This window comes from Heptranchias perlo, chromosome 3 (genome assembly GCF_035084215.1).
Source record: "Heptranchias perlo isolate sHepPer1 chromosome 3, sHepPer1.hap1, whole genome shotgun sequence".
In the NCBI taxonomy this organism is placed as follows: Eukaryota; Metazoa; Chordata; class Chondrichthyes; order Hexanchiformes; family Hexanchidae; genus Heptranchias; species Heptranchias perlo.
In genome coordinates this window covers 22983261-22998177 of record NC_090327.1, presented here as the reverse complement: position 1 = coordinate 22998177, position 14917 = coordinate 22983261, and the positions used below count along the sequence as shown (strand labels likewise).

General features: G+C 44.1%; 1 long non-coding RNA gene across 1 annotated transcript in view; it reads left to right on the top strand.

The window, feature by feature from the left end:
• Nucleotides 1-215: 215 nt before the first annotated feature.
• The window catches only part of LOC137311224 (uncharacterized), a 49630-nt gene continuing 34928 nt past the window's right edge, over nt 216-14917 (top strand). Inside the window, exons 1-2 of the long non-coding RNA XR_010960273.1 lie at nt 216-1162; nt 14407-14463. This is a non-coding gene — a long non-coding RNA (uncharacterized lncRNA). The remainder of the gene's footprint in view (nt 1163-14406; nt 14464-14917) is intronic.

Below are 14917 nucleotides of genomic sequence, written 5' to 3'. Positions count from 1 at the left end.
CTGATAGCTATGAAAACAAGAAACATTGCAGGAGCCATGTTCAAGGCTGATATGGAACAAACTGTTTATGCAGCAGGTAGTATAAACAATCCTTGGTGGTTTCTGAGAGTCAGCAAAGTGGGTCAGTTTACGACCATGAGATAAGACCAGCTGTGCTTATGTATAGAACAACACAGCCACATAGTATAAAGATAGGGCATGCTCCCTCCCAAAAATTAGAGCTCTCAAGAGGGGATGGTCGGAAGTCCATTGCCGCAGGCAGTCGGCATGTCTGATCATCCTGAATTCACGGACAGATCAGGTTGTATTGATTGCTTGTCATTAATGTAATCTGTAGACAGTTCTATTATAACTATAATACTGGTTGAATGTAATGTTGAAGGCAACTGTAGTGCAATGTTGTGTAAATCCATCGATTAAACTTACTATTTTATAAACACTTCAGCTAGAATCAAGCGGAAATTATTGTTGAAGGATTAACAATCCATAGTTGCGACAGTAATGGGAGAAATCTGCCAACAAATGGCATCTCTGGGTCGGCTCAAGTTTTAAAGGTTTGGAGTAGCTAGTGTTAAGAGATTGATTGTATTCCAATTAAGATGTGAAGGAGGAATAAGTGGTTGTGACCGAGTGAGGTAGCCATACCTCAAGCCCGTGAGAGAATACACCATGGCAAGATGGTTTATGCTCGACAATCCACACATACATGGAGAAGTCAAAATTAGGGTCATGCATGCCCTTGAGAAAATCGGAAAAAAATTGTTCAGGAGGACAAGGAGTTACAATAGGAACTTCTGTCAGACTTTTTGTGAGGTAGAGACTAGGTTGAAGAAACTGATAAGGGAGAAGGAAATTAAAGAGGAGGATTGGAAAATGGAAGTCTTGTTGTTTCAGCCACAGGAATTAGGGCGGTTGAGAGAGGAAGTTGAAATTCGGATGGGTAGGTTGAAAGGTGAAGAAAGAAGAACAAAAGAAAGATGGAGGGATCTTCACCAGTCCAGGCTTGGGTGAGGACACAGACTGTGAGCTTGAGACTTTGAGTCGGTACAGAATGGGGTTGCAGTCTATGATGGAATCATGAAGGAGAAAGGGAAAGGATCACAAGCTACAGAATATGGCTTGTGGAATAGTGCACTGTCTCTTCAAAAAGCCTGTCCTCATTGTGAGTGCCTTCTTTTCGTTGTCGTGGGCTGCGACCTCTTTTTAATGCTTGTTATGTATTTTCCTTTTTTGTGGAAAGTAACAAAGATTTTGTTTAGCTGTGAAAGGAGTTATTTCCAGTATTTTCACAGTTTTTGGAAAGACGCGCCTGAAGAACGAAATGAAAAATGATGTAATTTATTGGGATTGAGTAAGCACATGCTACTTTGAAAATGTTATCTGTTTTGTCTTGTGTTTAATTTTGATATTGCTGAATTAAAATTGGAGTTATTGAGGTTAACTAACCTATCAAATTGTGGAAACCAGACTTTTATTGTGGCCACAGTAAAATTCTGGTTCTTATAAAGATGTGAGAGTCTCAAATTCCAGACATTGAATTATCACGAATGAAAATTAATCTGATTGAAGTTGTGTTGAGTATTGGTGAGGGTGAATTGATGTATTTGAAGTTGTGTTGAGTGTTGGTGAGTGTGAATTGATGTATTTGAAGTTGTGTTGAGTATTGGTGAGTGTGAATTGACGTATTTGAAGTTGTTTGAGTATTGGTGAGTGTGAATTGACGTATTTGAAGTTGTTTGAGTATTGTTGAGTGTGAATTGACGTATTTGAAGTTGTGTTGAGTATTGATGAGTGTGAATTGATGTATTTGAAGTCGTGTTAAGTATTGGTGAGTGTGAATTGACGTATTTGAAGTTGTTTGAGTATTGGTGAGTGTGAATTGACGTATTTGAAGTTGTTTGAATATTGGTGAGTGTGAATTGATGTATTTGAAGTTGTGTTGAGTATTGGTGAGTGTGAATTGATGTATTTGAAGTTGTGTTGAGTATTGGTGAGTGTGAATTGATGTATTTGAAGTTGTGTTGAGTATTGGTGAGTGTGAATTGACGTATTTGAAGTTGTGTTGAGTATTGGTGAGTGTGAATTGACGTATTTGAAGTTGTGTTGAGTATTGGTGAGTGTGAATTGACGTATTTGAAGTTGTGTCCAGTATTGGTGAGTGTGAATTGATGTATTTGAAGTTGTGTTGAGTATTGGTGAGTGTGAATTGATGTATTTGAAGTTGTGTTGAGTATTGGTGAGTGTGAATTGACGTATTTGAAGTTGTGTTGAGTATTGGTGAGTGTGAATTGACGTATTTGAAGTTGTGTCCAGTATTGGTGAGTGTGAATTGATGTATTTGAAGTTGTGTTGAGTATTGGTGAGTGTGAATTGATGTATTTGAAGTTGTGTTAAGTATTGGTGAGTGTGAATTGACGTATTTGAAGTTGTGTTGAGTATTGGTGAGTGTGAATTGATGTATTTGAAGTTGTGTTGAGTGTTGGTGAGTGTGAATTGATGTATTTGAAGTTGTGTTGAGTATTGGTGAGTGTGAATTGACGTATTTGAAGTTGTTTGAGTATTGGTGAGTGTGAATTGATGTATTTGAAGTTGTGTTGAGTGTTGGTGAGTGTGAATTGATGTATTTGAAGTTGTGTTGAATATTGGTGAGTGTGAATTGATGTATTTGAAGTCGTGTTGAGTATTGGTGAGTGTGAATTGACGTATTTGAAGTTGTGTTGAGTATTGGTGAGTGTGAATTGATGTATTTGAAGTTGAGTTGAGTGTTGGTGAGTGTGAATTGATGTATTTGAAGTTGTGTTGAGTATTGGTGAGTGTGATTTGACGTATTTGAAGTTGTTTTGAGTATTGGTGAGTGTGAATTGATGTATTTGAAGTTGTGTTGAGTATTGGTGAGTGTGAATTGACGTATTTGAAGTTGTGTCCAGTATTGGTGAGTGTGAATTGATGTATTTGAAGTTGTGTTGAGTATTGGTGAGTGTGAATTGATGTATTTGAAGTTGTGTTGAGTATTGGTGAGTGTGAATTGATGTATTTGAAGTTGTGTTGAGTATTGTTGAGTGTGAATTGACGTATTTGAAGTTGTGTTGAGTATTGGTGAGTGTGAATTGATGTATTTGAAGTTGTGTTAAGTATTGGTGAGTGTGAATTGACGTATTTGAAGTTGTGTTGAGTATTGGTGAGTGTGAATTGATGTATTTGAAGTTGTGTTGAGTGTTGGTGAGTGTGAATTGATGTATTTGAAGTTGTGTTAAGTATTGGTGAGTGTGAATTGACGTATTTGAAGTTGTTTGAGTATTGGTGAGTGTGAATTGATGTATTTGAAGTTGTGTTGAGTGTTGGTGAGTGTGAATTGATGTATTTGAAGTTGTGTTGAATATTGGTGAGTGTGAATTGATGTATTTGAAGTCGTGTTGAGTATTGGTGAGTGTGAATTGACGTATTTGAAGTTGTGTTGAGTATTGGTGAGTGTGAATTGATGTATTTGAAGTTGAGTTGAGTGTTGGTGAGTGTGAATTGATGTATTTGAAGTTGTGTTGAGTATTGGTGAGTGTGATTTGACGTATTTGAAGTTGTTTTGAGTATTGGTGAGTGTGAATTGATGTATTTGAAGTTGTGTTGAGTATTGGTGAGTGTGAATTGACGTATTTGAAGTTGTGTCCAGTATTGGTGAGTGTGAATTGATGTATTTGAAGTTGTGTTGAGTATTGGTGAGTGTGAATTGATGTATTTGAAGTTGTGTTGAGTATTAGTGAGTGTGAATTGATGTATTTGAAGTTGTGTTGAGTATTGGTGAGTGTGAATTGATGTATTTGAAGTTGTGTTGAGTATTGGTGAGTGTGAATTGACGTATTTGAAGTTGTTTGAGTATTGGTGAGTGTGAATTGATGTGTAAGGAGTTAATGTTGTGTGTAACTCTAAATCGAAGAACAATATCTTGTTATCTTGTACAGGGCATCAATTTTGATAATTTTGAGGTAATTGTTAAAGAATACGTGTAGTAAACAGAATACGGTAACCTTCTTCTAATTAAAAGAAACTCTATCCTTTATCAAGTTTGAACAAACAGAGTATAATCAAATGTAGATATGCATTCTTTAATTCCAGCCTGTTTTTGGGTACAGTAGAGACATCACCTTTAGTATTGTATTCCCTATCAGCCAAAAGCGTGGTCTTTTTATGCCACTTTTCCTCATACTTTGGACACGCCTACCGAAACCTATTTAATACACACAGACTGACCATCTTTGTTACACTCAAACACTATTGAAAAACAATTGGCTTTGAGGTGGCTATTTCCTTACAAAGATTGCTGTGTCTCTGCTTACTTAAATTATTGTAAACAATTTTACAACACCAAGTTATAGTCCAGCAATTTTATTTTAAATTCACAAGCTTTCGGAGGCTACCTCCTTCCTCAGGTGAACGATGTGGAAATGAAGTCCTTTGTTTGATAAGACAGAGGTGGTCAAACTCTTTATTCTCGATTGACACCATTTGCATCTACACAATAGAAAGTCAATTGACATGTTTCGACTTGTTTGTTCTGAGGAACGCCCTATAATTTATACCACTATCAATCATCTGTATCGCTTCCCTTTAAATGGGTGGCTATTCAACCCTATCAGTCTTCACACTCTTTCTCTTCCCCTCATCCGTGTCTTGATAATAGTCACCTTGGTTGTATTAAAATGTGATAGCTGTTAGCAAAACTGACAGCACCCTTTCATCTTGTGGTCGGCTGTGGTCAGAAAAAGTAACCGAAAATCAGAAAAGATTAAATAAAAGATATCTCATATCTCCTTGATTAAAAAAGCACAACAGCTAGGAGAGTTGGTTATGATCATACCCACAAAAGTACGTGAGAAAGGAAAATTGGAAAGCTATAGTTGTGTTATGGTAAATTATAAAACTTAAGAAACAATTAGAGACCTCAACAAAAATTAGAGGTGGAGGATCAATTAGCTCATACAACTGCTTATAACGTGACTTTGGCTGTGTCAGTAGATTACCTTCAAACCGAAGGTGCAAATAGAGCCAAAAAATTAGCAGCGTGTAATGCCGAACTACGGCAACAGGAAGGTTAGGATAAAATGTGATTAAAGAAGGTAGATGGGTTAAGTCGTGCCCTACGAGGAGTCCTAAGTCAAAAACCAGGATAATCAGCATAGTGTAGCAGGAGCAGGAAATCACACCCACTATCAAAAGAAAATACAGGAGCTGGAGGAAAGATTAAAATCTGATGACAGGAGGTAAAATTCTTGAAGAAGCACTTAGATCACTCCGATTCTACCCTTCCCCAGCATTTCCCTCCCCACCAGTGTGGAAGCATGAAAGTCAGGGACAGATATTGCTAGTAGATACTGGCACGTCACATACCGTGGTTTGGGGTTCACTTGGCCAACAATTTGAACTTCAGAGCACAATAGAGCTAGGGGAATTTGGAGGAGGAGGAGATACGGGAAAGATGGCAGAGACGGAAGTCCAGTAGGGGATGTAAACACTTGCCACACAGAGGACGGTATCTTAGGAGTAGTTGGATGGGAAAGAACAATGTGCTAGTGAACATTGTAAAAATGTGTTTGTGTTAAATGGGTGCAGACTCTCCACAAAGAGGGCTGTTGATAGGGGTACAAGGTCAATCTGACCTAGCGGCGTGCCTCCAACATGAACGGAGAGAATTTGATCAACAGCTAAAGACAACCACCTGTTGGGCACAACACAAAAATGAGTGTGACAGAATAGACCGAGTAGTACAGATTAACCAGTCAGTGCCAGTATAAATTGGCTTTCAACATACGGGAGCAAAAGTATACCTGGACCTGTTTACCACAGGGATTTCACAACCCCCCTCCGTTTTTCATCAGGTGTTGAAGGACATCTTGACTGAACTTTCTGACAAATCGGCAATGGTTACAGTATGTGGATGATATTTTGTTATGTACTGAGACTATGGAACAAAATTACGATCTGTTAAAAGAACTGTTAGAAGTGATTACAGAGAATGGATTAAAATTAAACCCCAAAGGATGGCGAACCATGCTTGCTCGAAGTAGTGAAAAGCGACATTGCGATATCGGCTGTTCTGCTCCAAGAACGACATGGTGTATAGGTGCCTGTGGTATATGCCTCTCAAAGACTATCATCGGTGGAAAAGACGTTCACCTTTTAACTATCTACTGGTCCACTAACAAATTTGCCTATATCACCAGATCAGATGAAGTCATACTTATGACTGCCCACACCCCCACCAAGTTGTCACTGTCAGGTGCATTAAAAGAGTTAACTGGAGGCCGATCAGCACAGCAAGCTGAATTAGCCACAGTGGCCTATGTCCTCTAGATGGATGTAGGGGAACGGGCCCTGACCTCTCTCTGACAGCCATTTTACTTGTTTGTCACTGACTGATTATTTACCTATCTGAGAGAAAAAGGGTTCACTTCAGCAGATGGAAAGCCATTACCCACCGCTGGCCACTTACAAAAGACTTTGGATCGGTCCCAGAATCGAACACATTTGGTATCCATTGTAAAAGTAAATTGGTACGTTATCAGAACTGAATGTTCATCCTCACAGAACTCAGAAAAGAGATGTCGGATGGAGATAGCTTGGTCCAACGACTGCTTGAATAAATATCACTTTAAATAAACGCTGAATGCTTTAACAACAATTAGAATTTGATCTGCAACATTTGTAGATAAAAAGGTTTGAAAACGTTTTGCCAAAAGTAATTTTGTTTCGCTGTGAAGACTAAAGTGGAAGAAATGAAACTTAATCTTGTGTCTCTATGACAACAACCTGGAAATGTTGGACTAACTAAAAATAAGATGAACAAACTAAAATATTAACTTCCCTGACACGAAGGGCTCTATTTTAGCACTCGCGATTGGGTGCGTTCCTGGCGGGGGGGCAACGAAAATCGGGGATTCCCGGGGCGGGTCGTGAGCCCGGCTCTAACCCGCTCACTTCCGGGTTTCCTACAGACGCGCTGACATGCGCGCGCAGCCCCCGCATGTGGGACTCCCGCCGGCAATTAAAGCCAGCGGGATGCCACTTAAGGTATTTATCTTGGTATTTCAGGTCGTTTACAGACCTGATTAACATGATATTTTAGGAGGGTTGGGGTTTTACAAACAACTGGGACTATTTCCCGTACTGGGGGAAACACTGCCAGTTCAAATGGACGTGTTGCAGCCATCAGCCTGTGGCAGCTGCAAAGGTCCATTTGACAGGTGGTGGGGGGGAGACCCTCATTCATTGCAGGAGGCCACTCTGTCACTTTGGACAAAGTTTGGCCTCCACCACCCTCCTCCTAATAATAAAAGTCACCAACTTGCATGCTTACCCCGGTGTCCAGACACATGTACCTACCTTGCGGACCCCCTCAGATGTACATCTTCTGGATGGGGGCCGCAGTAGCTGCAGTCATGACCTCCTCGGAGGGCGAACAGCATCACCAGCCTCACCGGACACACCGTCCACCTCTGACATGTGGAGCTCCACAACACAGTGCTGTGACACATCCACCTGCACAGCAGGAGGGAGGGCAACCGCAGAGAGAGAAGCGACGCAGAGGGCACTACCCTCGTCATAGGGTCCACAGACCGAGGCTCAGCCTCCTGGACCTCTCTGAGCAGCAGTGCACATGGAGGCTCAGAGTCACTCGACATGTAGTCGTGGACATCTGCAGCCTCCTTGATGCCGAGCTGCTCCTGGCTGGCCCGAGCACCATCTTCTTACCTGTCGCTGTCAAAGTCACCACTGCCCTCAACAACTTCTCCTCCGCATCCTTCCAGGGTGCCACCGGGGACATCGCCGACGTCTCTCAGTCGTCTGCACAAAAGAGCCCTGCAAATACACCTACATGCACTCTGCAGTGACACAATGGGTGGCATCAGGTGTGGGTCTTCATTGTGATCCTCAGGAAAGGGCATTATTGCACAAACCAGACAAGATTCGCAAAGACGTGGCAGTAGTGGTGCCAATATAATATGTAATGTGAGTTGATCAGAAATTCAATATAAGTAAAAACCATGACAATCCCTCAAACACCCTTGTGCATCCCCTTCATGCTCATGACACGTTTGCCTTACGCTGCCTACTGTACATATGTGATGCATGCCCTGTGGCTGCAGCACAGGTAGTGGCAGGTTGAGTGAGGCTGACTGTGAAAGAGATGCATGAGAGGGTGAGTATGAGATAGAGCCATGAGATTGTACGAGGATTGGGTTGAGTGGTAGTGGCGGGATGAGTACTGGCGAGTTGAGTAAGTGCAGGTAAGATGAGGATGAGGTTTGAGTGGGTATGAGGGGTGATGTGACAGAGTAGTGTTAGCAGTGCTGAAGGAGATGTGGGGTGGGGGCGGTGATGTGGCAGACGGAGTGTAGGGGAATGAGTAAGTGTACTCACTTTGGCTGACCTACTTAGGTGATTGCAGCGCTTCCTGCACTGTATGCAGGTGCGCGATATGTTGGTGGTGCAGGTGACCTCCTCTGCCACCTCGAGCCAGGCCTTCTTGGTGGCAGAGGCAGGCCGCTTCCTCCCTCCCGCCCGGGAGAAGATCTCTGTCCTCCCCCTCCTCCTCACCCCATCCAATAAGACCTGGAGTGAGGCATCATTAAACCTGGGAGCAGCCTTCCCTCTGGGCTGCTCCATGCTGTAATTTTTCCTACATTCTGCAGCATCAGTCAGTGGAGGACTGCCCCTTTAAATAGAGCTCCTCCAGCTGACAGATCTTACTGCGCATGCGCAGTCTGCCCGACGCGCAGATCAGCAGCGGGGAACCCGGAACAAGAGATAAGTGGATCCAATTAGCCTGCGATTGCGCGCGGAGCAGACTGATTTCACCGGGTGCGTTACCCACGCGCCCAATCGCCCCCCAGCCGCGAACCCGCCGCCATGGTAATATCGGGCCCGAAGGGTTTTTTTTAAATGACATGAAAGCGACGTTGATGTACGCTGAGAACACTGCGTTCGACTGATAATGTCTGGCTCCATCGTTTTTGCAAAGAAGTTAACCCCTTCCAAGGACACCAACATTTGTTTTTGATTCACCAAGCAACAACCTTTGCATTTATTTAAAATAATTGGCATAATTTAATTGGACATTTCCCCACGGTAACAGAATGAAAATCATGAATTGACAAATTAACCACTTGGGCTCTCAAGAAGAGCCTCAGTGGATTTCCTGAGTTTCTTTTTAGAGTGGGGACTGTGGTTTTCGGGACCATATGAGTGTTGATGGTGCAGGATTGCCAAGAGTAGTTCTTTGACACAAAAATGCCTTCACAAAGTTACGGAGCAATCTTTGCTGGAGAAATGTTGGTGCAGGAATCATCCAGAGGTGTGCAGAATTTAAGATCTTATCTGTAGACATTGGCAGGTATCAAATGTTGCAGCATGGTGACATTTTGGACTAAGACTTAAGACTTGGATTTTGAAAATTCAAAATTGCAAAGAGAAGCAAAAGCAATCGTCAGCCTTGATTGAGTTGATTTTCCTCTTTCGAAAGCGTTTTGATTTGTTTTGCTTTATTTTCCGAGACAGAGTGCTGGGTGGTGGAGGATTACTATCCAAGAGTAATTACAAGCACTTCTGTCTCTACTGTAAAGCCACAAAGCCTAGACATAATTGGCTTCTGAAATTGGAATTGATAAGCTAAATTGATATGAGTCGCTGTTCAAGCACTCGAGAAGGGAAAATTTACCTGCCTTTTAAGGGGGTAATCAAATTATATTTTAAAATAAAATGAGTCCGATCTAAATGGTTCTTGCTCGATGCCGTGTATCAAGGAAGAAAGTATTTGGGGGGGGTTGGGGATATAAAATAATACATTGACAAGTCCTGTCAGTCCAACAATACTGCTCTTGGATTATTGAGAAGCAGTCCAAGAAGTATTTAAGTAAAGTAAAGTAAACACAAAAATGTATTAAGATATTGGACCAGACTGCAAATATTGTTTTGGATAGTGTAAGGGGTTTTTACTGTTTCTCGGGCTTATTATAGGTCAGCCAGTTATGTTTTTCCTGAGCTGCCCTGCCCGCAGTGCGGTTGCGAATCGCTTTCCCCTTCCTGATTCTGAGCTGAGGACTTATCGGGTGGTAACAAGGACAGACGAACAGACCAGTGGATTGGTACAAGGAAAACCAATGTTTATTAATAAGAAAACTAAAACTACAAGGTAAACAGTATTATACAGAAGATAAAAAAAAAAGAAATCGCTATGGATGTAATACAGTCTTACACTTAACGGGGTGGAAGAAACGGACACATCGAGGGAAAATTCTAAAATCACAATTTTAGCAATATCCCCTTTAACCCCCACCCTTACACCGAGCTAGGTTGTCTTGTGGCGGCCAGAAAATTAATGCTCACCGGTGAAACAGATGAAAAGGCCTGGCCCCGGTGCCCTGCTGCTGCCGTCGACATGTGGTTGTGAGGTTTACTGGATGGCCTTCCTTCTTAGTTGCTAGCAGGCAGACAGGACCGGGCCAAGAGGTGAAGAGAAGAGAGAGAGAGATACTGGGAAGCCCCAGTTATACCCTCCCGGTAATGGGTTAATTTCGCGCCTCATCAGTTTGCTCCATTGTCCGATTTGGGCTGAAAACGTAAGACAAAAGGGGTCCCGATCTTGGCCCATTTACATTAATGGCTGGTACCTGTACTGATCTGTTCCATAACTGCTTTCCATTGTTCCGAATGTTCCTTGATGGGCTATCTTTTGTCCTGGGATTTCTCCTGCTCGAATTTTGATGTGCAGGCCGGCAACATTGATGGCTTGCCTCAGGGCGTGAATGCAACTGCATTGTTCAAAGAAACCTGTCTGAAACACAGAGCCTGCCAAGCTGTTGGAGAATCCAATTTCAAATCTGCTGGCCCTTGGCCATGTGTCTGACTGCAGCCATTTTGAGAGACCCTGGATTTTTTAAAACACAGTCACACCAGGGTTTCTTTAATAACTCCAATAAATCTTCGGGGGGGTGGGGGGGAACATGTGAAATTTTGCGAATCCCTTCAATAGTAAAGTTCCTCCAGTGCCCATGAATGAGATGAAATGGTAATATAATGTGTAAAATTGGATGAGAGGAAGTGATTGAGAACATGGGCCCGATATTAGGAGGGAGGCGGGTTGGCAGCTGGGGGTCGACTGGGCATGTGGGTAACGCGCCCAGTGAAATTAGAGTGCTCCACACGCGATCGCTGCCTAATTGAAGGCACTTACCCGTGCTTCTGGGTTTCCCGTTTTAGACCTGCGCAGCGGGCGCACTGCGCACCCACATCATAGGCTGTCATCAGGAGGAGCCCTATTTAAAGGGGCAGTCCTCCAATGCTCCTCCTGCAGCAAACAACCAAATTGGCAGCATGGAGCGGACCAGAGGCAAGGCTGCTCCAACGTTCTCAGACTCCTCGCTCCAGGTGCTGCTCGATGGGGTCAGGAGGAGGAGAGAAACGTTTTTCCCAGCGGACGGGAGGAAGTGGCCTGCCTCTGCCACCAAGAAGGTCTGGCTCAAGGTGGTCGAGGAGGTCACCAGCAGCAGTAACATCTCCTGAATCTGGGTCCGGTGCAGGAAGCACTTTAATGACCTAACCAGGTCAGCCAAAATGAGTATACTTACACATTCTCCTACACTCCGTCTTCCACATCACCTCCACCACCACACAACTCCTTCTGCACTGCCACCACAACGCTCTCAAATCACCCCTCACATCCACTCAACCATCATCCTCACCTTGCCTGCACTTATTCACCGCCCCAGTTCCCATTCGAACACTACCGCACAACCCAATCCTTATGCAATCTCGTGGCTATATCTCACACGCATCCTCCTATGCATCTCCCTCACGGTCACCTCCACCCACACTAATGCATGCAGTGGGTCACGGTGCAACCATCACTCAATCACGCCTCTCTGTGTTTTGCCTTGATAGGAGAAGAGATGCCAGAAAGCCCAGGAGAGGGATGATGGCGAAAGGGGTCATGGAAGTGGGGACACCACTCAAAGCGCTTCCACGTCTCACCCGTTGCCCCCCTCTCAACCAGTACCCGCAATGCTGCCTCCTCTCCAGGTACTCGAGTCTGTCCCTGCACAGTTGCAGGTGGGGCAGTCTTTGGAAGGGTCCACACAGGCACTGAAACCCATAGGGCGTCCGCGCAAAGCATCTCATCAGTCAGAGCATGGACAAGAGCAACCTGCCACTACCTCTACTGAAGCCACAGGGGTAGCACCACGTAGGGGTTCCCGTAACCGTTAGGCGAAGGTTTTGTGAGCACAAAGGGGATGCACAAGGGTGTAAGACAAAATTTCATGTTTTTGATTTACTTTTGTTTGTTTTGCAAAAAAACATAAAAATTTGTTATCACCACTACTGCCGCGTCTTTGCAAATCTTGTCTGGTTTGTGCAATAATGCCCTTTCCTGAGGATCACGATGAAGACCCACACCTGATGCCACCCATTGTGTCACTGCAGAGTGGGTGTAGGTGTATTTGCAGGGCTCTTTTGTGCAGATGACTGAGAGATGCCGGCGATGTCCCCGGTGGCACCCTGGAAGGATGCGGAGGAGAATTTGTTGAGGGCAGTGGTGACTTTGAGAGCGACAGGTAAGAAGATGGTGCATGGGCCAGCTGGGAGCAGCTCAGCATGAAGGAGGCTGCAGATGTCCACGACTACATGTCGAGTGACTCTGAGCCTCCGTGTGCACTGCTGCTCAGAGAGGTCCAGGAAGCTGAGCCTCGGTCTGTGGACCCTGTAGTGAGGGTAGTGCCTTCTGTGACGCATCTCTCTCTGCGTTTGCCCTCCCTCCTGCTGTACAGGTGGATGTGTCACAGCACTCTGTTGTGGAGCTGCACATGTCAGAGGTGGACGGCGTGACCGGCGAGGCTGGTGATGCTGTTCATCCTCCGAGGAGGTCATGACTGCAGCTATGGCGGCCCCCATCTGGAAGATGTACATCTGAGGGGGTCCGCAAGGTAGGTACATGTGTCTGCACAGCAGGGTTGAGGTTCCAAGTTGGTGAATTTTATTGTTAGGAGGAGGGTGGTGGAGGCCAAACTTTGTCCCAAGTGACAGAGTGGCCTCCTGCAATGAGTGAGGGTCTCCCCCCCCCCCCCCACCGCCTGTCAAATGGACACTTGCAGCTGCCACAGGCTGGTGGCTGCAACACGTCCATTTCAACTATGAGTGTTTCCCCCAGTACAGGAAACATGCTCGGTTGACCTCAAAATCCCACCCCTCCTAAAATATCCTCCAAATCAGGTCTCCTAACGACCTGAACTATCACATTAATTGCCTTAAGTGGGATCCCGCCAGCTTTAATTGCCGGTGGGAGTCCCACATGCGGTGGCTGCTCGCACATCTAAGCGCGTCACTGGGGAACCCGGAAGTGGGCGGGTTGGAGCCGGGCTCTGGACCCGCCCCGGGAATCCCCAATTTTCGGAGCCACCCCCCACCGCGAACTCACCCGCTCGGACATCCGAAAATCGAGCCCCATAACAGAAACGGAGAAATTACACCATCAAATGGGAATTCCTCTGAAGTCATCACCCTGGGTCACTATGAGTAAATAAATCCCCTGGGCATGATTTACCAAAAGATATCAATCTAGTATGAATATACAACCTGGTGAAAGTCAGGAAAGTGTAGTTGAGGTTCCTATGTTACCAGGATGAAGAACATGATTACAAGGGCCTACGGTCTGGTGAGCTATTGGAACCACTCTTTAAGCAGAGCAGTTGGTCTTACAGGATTGAATCTTACTGGACATATGACGTATGCCATTCAGAAATACCATGAGGAAAGATTATCTGGCCAACAGAAAGCTAATAATGATATGTTGTGTGTGAGGTAACTAGTATGCAGAAATGCTGTGATGAAGATGCAGTGAAGAACGGGTCTCAGACATGTTCAGTTACTGAACAACAGCATGACTGGAAATCGATAATGCGGCTCAGGAGAGTGAGAAAATCTTTTAAGAATTTAAGAACATAAGAAATAAGAGCAGCCCCTCGAGCCTGCTGTGTCATTCAATCAGATCATGGCTGATCTTTGACCTGAATTCCACTTTCCCGACTGATCCCCATATCCCTTGATTCCCCTAGAGTCCAAAAATCCATCTATCTCAGCCTTAAATATATTCAATGATTCAACATCCACAGCCCTCTTGGGTAGAGAATTCCAAAGATGCACAACCCTCTGAGTGAAGAAATTCCTCCTCATCTCAGTCTTAAATGGCCGACCCCTTATCCTGAGACTATGCCTTCTGGTTCTGGACACTGCAGCCAGGAGAAACAACCTCTCAGCATCTACCCTGTCAAGCCCCCTCAGAATCTTATATGTTTCAATGAGATCACCTCTCATTCTTCTAAACTCCAGAGAGTAGAGGCTCATTCTACTTATCTCTCCTCATAGGACAACACTCTCATCCCTGGAATCAATCTAATGAACCTTCGTTGCAACACCTCTAAGGCAAGTATCTAAGGTCTTCCTTAGATAATGGGACTAAAACTGTACACAGTACTTTAGGTGAGGTCTCACCAAAGCCTAAAATTGTAGTAAGACTTCCTTACCCTTGTACTCCAACCTCTTTGCAATAAAGGCCAACATGCAATTTGCCTTCCTAATTGCTTGCTGTACCTGCATGCTAACTTTTTGTGTTTCTTGTACGAGGACACCCAAATCTGTCTGAACACCAACATTTAATAGTTTCTCACCATTTAAAAAATATTCTGTTTTTCTATTCTTCCTACCAAAGTGAATCACTTCATATTTCACCACATTATACTCCATCTGCCATCTTCTTGTCCACTCACTTAACCTGTCTGTATCCCTTTGCAGAGTCTTTGCAACCTTCTCACAGCTTACTTTCTCACCTAGCTTTGTATCATCAGCAAACTTGGATACACTACACTCGATCCCTTCA